Source organism: Leucoraja erinacea, chromosome 6, assembly GCF_028641065.1.
Source record: "Leucoraja erinacea ecotype New England chromosome 6, Leri_hhj_1, whole genome shotgun sequence".
Lineage (NCBI taxonomy): Eukaryota > Metazoa > Chordata > Chondrichthyes > Rajiformes > Rajidae > Leucoraja > Leucoraja erinaceus.
The window spans coordinates 51,722,226-51,730,104 of NC_073382.1; the positions used below are offsets into that span (position 1 = coordinate 51,722,226).

The 7,879-nt window shown below is 46.4% G+C and overlaps 1 non-coding gene across 1 annotated transcript; it reads right to left on the bottom strand.

Annotated features, from left to right (window-relative positions):
• Window positions 1–89: 89 nt before the first annotated feature.
• trnac-gca (transfer RNA cysteine (anticodon GCA)) lies at window positions 90–161 on the bottom strand. The gene has a single exon. It is a non-coding gene; the product is annotated as a tRNA-Cys (tRNA).
• Window positions 162–7,879: the final 7,718 nt, after the last annotated feature.

The window sequence follows — 7,879 nt, forward strand, 5'->3', positions numbered from 1 at the left end:
TTATTATCTCCAAATTTATTATAACTAAATCTTATAATATATCTTAAAAGGCACATAAATAAAATTGTCGCAAAAATAAGAGCAAAAAGAGGGGGCACCCGGATTTGAACCGGGGACCTCTTGATCTGCAGTCAAATGCTCTACCACTGAGCTATACCCCCATTCATGCAGGAACTGTTATAAATATATGTACTTGACAACAGGAGCGTGTGGGATCGGCCTGATTCCAGTCTGTAGAATCATTCATTCGTGACTTTAGCTCTTGTGAGAACTCAATGTAATAATTGCACAAGTATCCGTCAGTTAATGTTTCACGTTCCATCCGCTCATTGTGACGCACACATCGGTCGAATATTCGAGCGTTGAACACTCATTGTGGAATGCTGCCCCCTACAGATTCCACGCGACTCCAGCGGCTTCGGTCCCACTCTCCGCCCAATGGGGAGACCAGTTTGCGTCCAAATGTCTGTTTCTTTGGCTCTTATCCCCGGCTCCCCGTTTGTTTTATTTGATTTAATTTCCATGTCGTTTTAAAATATATATATCACCAAGCGTTTGGACACAAACCACTCAACTGGCTCAGTGGCTCAGGCGGAAACATCGCCTTTTGTGTAAACCAGCATCTGCAGTTCCTTGTTTCTCCATTAAAAGTATGGGTTGAGCCCTTGCATTTCTCTCTGGGTCCAGAACACAGGGACACTGGCTGCTCGCACTCCAGGGACGTCCAGCCAGAAACATATCCTCGAGAGAGAGAGAGAGCAGTCATTTGGCACGAAGGGACTCCAAATCTCATTGTAATAGAGAGGTAGGAGATAGAGTAAGAGAGTAAGCTAGTAAATTATATACAAACTGCATATGAGAGTACAAACAAAGAACTGCAGATACTGGTTTACAAAAAAGGACACAAAGTGCTAGAATAACACAGCGGGCCAGGCAGCATCTATGGAGAACATGGGTTCAAATGGTGTTCATTTCAGATGGAGATAAAGAAGAATTTCTTCGCTCAAGGCCAGGTCACTGAAACTTTTTGGAATTATTCCATCAAAGAGCTGTGGAGATGGTAATTCAACCTATTCAATGCAGAGAATGTAGAGTTATTTGAACTACACGAGAGCCAAGGTGTATGGGGAAAGCAGGGGAAAGTGGTGTTGGGAAATTGAATCCTTTATTTATTTATTTGTCATTCAGACCTTCCGGTCTGAACGAAATGTAGTTGCCTGCAGCCATACATGTAATAATAAACAACACACAATAAACACAAATTAACATCCACCACAGTGGGTTCACCAAGCACCTCCTCACTGTGATGGAGGCAAAAGCCTTAGGGTTGCTGTCTCTTCCCTCCTCTTCTCCCTCTGCGCTGAGGCGATACCCCATGGACAGTTAACAAATAAGCTTGGGTTGGATGTGCCATGATCTTATCACCTGGTGAACAGGTTTGAAGGACAGATTGGCCTGACCCAAATTTGTTTTTTTCCTTATGCTCACACGCCCAACTGGGAATACACTGTTGTCCTCTACTAGGGTTGCCAACTTTCTCACTCCCAAATAAGGGACAAATTCTCAACGACAATTCGTTGTCCGACTCGGCCGTGTTTGGGTGAATGATGAGTTGGCCTGGGTGCTGGACTGCACGAAGCCCAGCCGGCGGGCCAGCTGAGGAGTTTTGGCCCGGGCGCGATATTGCGCGCGAACTCGGCACCCCATCCAACTCATGAACCGACGATCGGCCAAAAGAAGGAGGGTTGGTGGTGTCGACGGTAAGCGAAGGTCGGACATGGACTTTAGGTGGGCACATCATCCGAGGACGTACACTCCATTGAGGATAAATGGGGATCCTGTGGATAGGGCGAACTGTTTTAAATATCTGGGAGTCCACATCTCCGAGCATATGACATGGGCATCACACGCCTCAGCACTCGTGAGTAAGGCAAGGCAGCGCCTTTACCACCTCAGGCAATTGAGGAAATTCAGAGTGTCTCCGAGGATCCTCCAGTGCTTCTACGCAGCGGCGGTGGAAAGCATCTTGTCCGGGAACATTACCATCTGGTTTGGGAATTGCTCTGCCAAGGACAAGAAGGCTCTGCAGAGAGTAGTGCGTTCGGCCAAACGCACTATGGGAACTTCACTTGCCCCCCTGCAGGAACTATACATCAGGAGGTGCAACTCCAGAGCCAACAATATCATGAGAGACCCCTTCCACCCCTGCAACGGACTGTTTCAGCTGCTACGGTCAGGCAAACGCCATACGGTGAGAACGGAGAGGTTGAGAAGGAGTTTCTTCCCAGAGGCCATTCGGACTGTAAACGCCTATCTCACCAGGGACTAACTCTACTGAACGTTTTTCCTTCCATTATTTATTATGTAAAAGAATATGTGTGTTATGATTGTGTTTATAGTTTGTTTGGTTGTTTGTCTTTTGCACAAAAGTCCGCGAGCATTGCCACTTTCATTTCACTGCACATCTCGTATGTGCATGTGACAAATAATCTTGACTTGACTTGACTTGACAGCAGGCCGGGCTGCCGACTGACGGGGCCACGGGCGAGGCGCTGCTGCTGCACTCCATGGGCTGCACTACGTCGAGACGGGTGAAGCGGGGCCGGACGCGGCGCTCCGACCCTCAACATATATGCATTTGTCAAGTTGATCTGAGGACATCATTGTTGATGTCCATTCCGGCCACAGCATAACAATGACCTTCCTCCAGAACGGTGATGTACAATTCCACCAGCAACTCCATGGAACATGAAGCAGCCCATGCCTGCGTGCAGGGAGACCTAGAGTGTTCACGCCGGGTTGATACGTGGCAAGAGCCATTTGCATCAAATAAATTATAGTCAGTCAACAACTCCAAAGGAGTATCTAAAAATTACCCATGACATTTGGAGATGCAAAAGATTGCAGATGCTGGAATCCCAAACAATGAACAAACTGTTGGAAAGAGTCAACTGGTCAGGCAGCATCTGTGTATAGAAATAGATAGTCAACTTTTCAGATCGAGACAAAAGTGTCACCTGTGACGTTTCAGATCAATCAAATTGTCACCAGGGTTATGTTTTAATGGTCTGAGAAACGACTACTGGAGTTTCCAACAGATCTTTATTCAAAAGTTCAATATCCAGCATACAGGCTTGTCAGACATGTCTGCCCACAACGGTGGTCAGCGCTGAACTAACACGCGCAAACGAAAAAACCGCGCGAAAAACAACAGCTCCTCCCGAGTCACGTGACCGCGGCTTCCGGGTTCGATATCTGCGTGCGCTAGCAGGCACTGCCAAAGATCTACAATGTTTGGATTATAAGGGAAGGAGGGTTTTGGAAAATTGTTGCCAGTTTGCACTGAGATCGAAAATGCAGAAATCAGTTTGGTATGCAACAATTGTAGTATTTGATGCCATCTTTGGTAATTTAATACATAATAATTGAATATAATTAGTACATATGAATCATATGAGTAGTGCAAGTGTCAGAGGTTATGAGGAGAAGGCAGGAGAATGGGGTTAGGAGGGAGAAATAGATCAGCCATGATTGAATGGCAGGGCGGACTTCATGGGCCAAATGGCTTAATTCTACTCCTATCCCTTATGACCTTGTGTTTACATTATTTTGCTTTTAACATTTACAGTTTCAATAAACTTCTAAGAAGGTTTCTGCTCTCTGAACCGTGACTAGATTTTCCCCACAGATAGGGCCACTTTGAACTCTGGGGATACGTGTAAGAGAAAACTAGCCACATCTGTGGTGAGTATTTCACATCCTGACCTTCCAACACTCTTGCAATCTCCGGTCCCTGTCTGATCGAATACTACCATTTGCATGGAACTACCAGCTAATGTCACTGAAGAAACTCAACAGCATTCAGGAAAAAGCAACATTTGTTCTTCCACTGAAGATAGACACAAAATGCAGGAGTCAGGCAACATCTATGGAGAAAAGGAATAGGTAATGTTTCGGGTCGCGACCCTTCTTGAGACTGGGTCAGGTGAGAGGGAAACTACTGTGGTAATTTGGCTGCAAAATGCACTGTGGTTATTTACCTGAATTACTCTAACATCACCTCCCTAGTGTTTACAAGGGAGATAAATAAAAATTTAACAAAGTGTGAGATCTAATATTTTAATTTATTTTTAAATACAAACTCTTACTGGCCCTTGTGTGATAACTCACACAATTGAGGGCGAAAGTCACTCTTTGTGCATGGAGGAGCATGGAGCCACCACATGAAATTTGATACAGTGGACCACACCATTCTAATTGACCGTCTCCGGTACAGGGTTGGTATTGATGGCACTGCCCTGAGCTGGTTTGTCTCTTACCTCAAAGATAGGAGTTAGCCTCCCTAGCTAGCCTTTGCTGCGGGGTTCCACAAGGCTCCATCCTAGGCCCCATTCTCTTCTCCCTGTATATGCTCCCCTTAGGCCAAGTCATTCAAAGGCACGGCATTTCCTTCCACTATGCAGACGATACACAGCTCTATCTCCCCCTGAAACCCACTAACCGATCAAATCTACTCAGCCTTATGCAATGCCTCGAGGATATAAAGTGTTGGATGGCCCAGAACTTCCTCCAACTCAACGAGAGCAAGTCTGAGGTCATCCTACCCGGCCCCTCGGACTCAATCAAAACGATAGCAGGCAGCGCAGCCTTGGAAGCCTTACCCCCTTACTCAAACCTCACGTCAAATACCTGGGCCTGATATTTGACTTCGCGTTGAAGTTTGACAAACAAGTCAATGCCGTGGTAAAACGATAGCTAAAATATAACCATTCCTCCGATTTGACAACTTGGAAAAGATCATCCACGCATTTATCTCCTCCCGCCTAGATTACTGCAACTCCCTTTACACTGGCATCGGTCAATCATCCCTGTCCCGACTGCAATTCGTCCAAAACGCCGCAGCGAGACTTCTGACGGGCACCCGAAAAAGGGACCACATCACCCCGATCCTGGCCTCTCCACTGGCTCCCATTGCGGTTCAGAATCAATTTCAAGCTCTTCCTTTATGTATACAAAGCCCTTAACGGGCTTGCCCCCACCTACATCAGAAATCTGCTTACCCACCACACCACCTCCAGGTCTCAGGGGCGACTGCGCTTTTGCGGTTGCAGCACCTAGACTATGGAACAGCATCCCTCTTCCCATCAGAACTGCCCCCTCCATCAACTCTTTTAAGTCTAGACTTAAAACATTTTTACTCACAAGCGTTTTTTGAGGTCCTCTGAGGGAGCGCTGTATGTATGTATTTATGTATGTATTGTTAGATCTATGTACCACTGTTTGTAGAACGTTAGTACCTGCCCTGATGTAAAGCACTTTGGTCAACGAGAGTTGTTTTTAAATGTGCTGTCGAAATAAAATTGACTTCTTGAAATTGACTTAAATGTAAGACAGCTTACGAGTCAGCAGAAACATGCATCATATATCTTCAATTTCCAATAAAATATTTTAAAGAAATTGAAGACACAATTGTATGGGAATCTATCAAACCACAACTGGCAGACTCAAATGACATTTCACTGTGAAAAATGAGTTTGTGCAAGCGGAACTTGATTATATACATGTTGTGCTCACAGAAGATAAATGACCCTGCAGTAAAGATGAATGGCTTTGTGCAAAGAAAAATGGAACCAAAGAGCTTATTATTTTTCTAAGGTTAGCTGAAAATGTGCCAATTGCATTGAACCATTATTAATTTGAGAGGCATAAAATATAATAACAGGAGGCTATGCTGGAAGGGTAGACAATATTGGTTACACCACTGCTTGAGTACTTGTATAGTTTTGGTCACCACATTACGAGAAAGGTGTAAATGCACAGAAGGGATGCAGTAAGGATTTAATTGAATTGAATAAATTTTATTTGCCAAGTATGTATACATACAAGGAAGTTGCCTGTGCTTTGCTCGCAAGAAACAACACGATATACAGTAAACAATTAAAAATAAAACATTCTAATTTAAACATGTGAAGAATGAAACAAAATACCAGGGCAAAAGCAGGTTACAGACTTGTGGCTGTTGAGTAGAGCGACTGCTTGTGGAACAAAAGCTGTTTTTATGTCTGGCTTTGACAATCCGGAGTCGCCTTCCAGAGGGAAGTGCTTCAAAGTGTTTGTGGCCAGGGTGAGAGGGGTCAGAGATGATCTTACCTGCTCACTTCCTGGTCCTTGCAGTGTACAGTTCGTCAATGGAGGGAAGGGGGGGGGGGGGGGGGGGGGGGGGGTTGCAGCCAATAACCTTCTCGGCTGAGTGAACGATGTGCTGCAGCCTCCGGATGTCGTGCTTGGTGGCTGAGCCAAACCAGACCGCGATGGAGAAGGTGAGGACAGACTCTATGATGGCAGTATAAAAGTGGACCATCATGGCCTGTGGCAGATTGTGTTTCCTCAACTGCCGCAGGAAGTTAATCCTCTGTTGGGACTCTTTGAATCCACAAACAAAATCCTTGCATAGGTCCCCTGGCGGTCTAGGTGCTGGAGGATGAAGTACAGGTCTAGGTTGACTGCATCATCCGCCGATCTATTGACCCGGTATGCAAACATAAATGCCATGCCTTTTTTGATGATTTCACCAGGATAATGCCCTTTTCACAATTCACGGCCTAAATCAGCCTTTTTGCTAAGTCGTGCTATTTTCTCTAGTTGTACCGTGATTACAATGACATTTTCTATGTTAACACGTTAATATTAATGTTATTATTAACGTGTTAACATAGTATAAATTACAAGATAATTTCCACCACCGGGGCGAAAGCGGGGGGCACCACAGTCGGTCGTTCATTCGGCGTATCGCTGCCCGCCAGTTCAGTCTGCTCCAAGATTTATTTATGAAAGAACTGAATGTGCTGGAAAAATCTAAGGTAGACAAAAAATGCTGGAGAAACTCAGTGGGTGAGGCAGCATCTACGGAGAGAAGGAATAGGGGACGTTTCGGGTAGAGACTCTTCTTCAGATTGATGTGGGGGAGGGGAAAGAAAGGAAGAGGCGGAGACTAGAAGGAGAGCTGGGAATGGGGATGGGCAGAAGACAAGGGCTATCTGATTGATACAAATACATCGATAGATGCTCCTGAACACATCGTCAGTGATGTAACCTGGGGTCATTGGGTGTTTCGGGTCTTTCAACATCAGACACCCTCGCCCAGGCGACCCAGCCGTGGTTGATCAGACCACCACTTGTGTTCAGGTGGCATTCTCTCCTCCCCATGGACCTTCTCTCCTGATCCAGAGCCATCTCCAGGCCTTCTCCGCTGCCTCTGTGGTGTTCTTGATGGCTCTTCTCCTCGCCACTCTGTTGATGCCCAGTACACTCAAGGCTCTGCAGCCAACCTTGATGGGCATACACCTTGCCTTCCAGCTCTGCTTGCGGCAGTCTATGACCAGCTCTTCATACTTGGCCATCTTCCTCTCGTGGGCCTCCTCCAGACGGTCCTCCCACGGCACTGTCAGTTCCAACAAGACGATGTTTTTGGTCCCCTCTGAGACCAGGAGGATGTCTGGCCTCAGGGTGGTCGTGGCAATGTGCTGTGGGAACTTCAGCTGTTTCACCAGGTCTACAGAAAGATGTATTCCTGGCTGCTGTGGTTCTTGGCAGCTGCACTCCGGCCTTCACGAAGGTGATCATCTAGGTGGTGGGACGTGTCGTCTGCAGCTACTAATTCCCATGCTGATGGTTTCTGCAATGGGTTTAACAACCTGGTCGTGACGCCAGGCGTACCGGCCCTGCCCAAGAGCCTTTGGGCAACAGCTCAGGATGTGTTCCAATGTCCCCTTGCCTGAGCATTGCGGGCAATCTGGAGATCCCGCATTGCCCCAGATGAAGAGGTTTCGATGGGCTGGGCAGGACATCATACACTGCCTGGACCAGGTACTTGATGCGC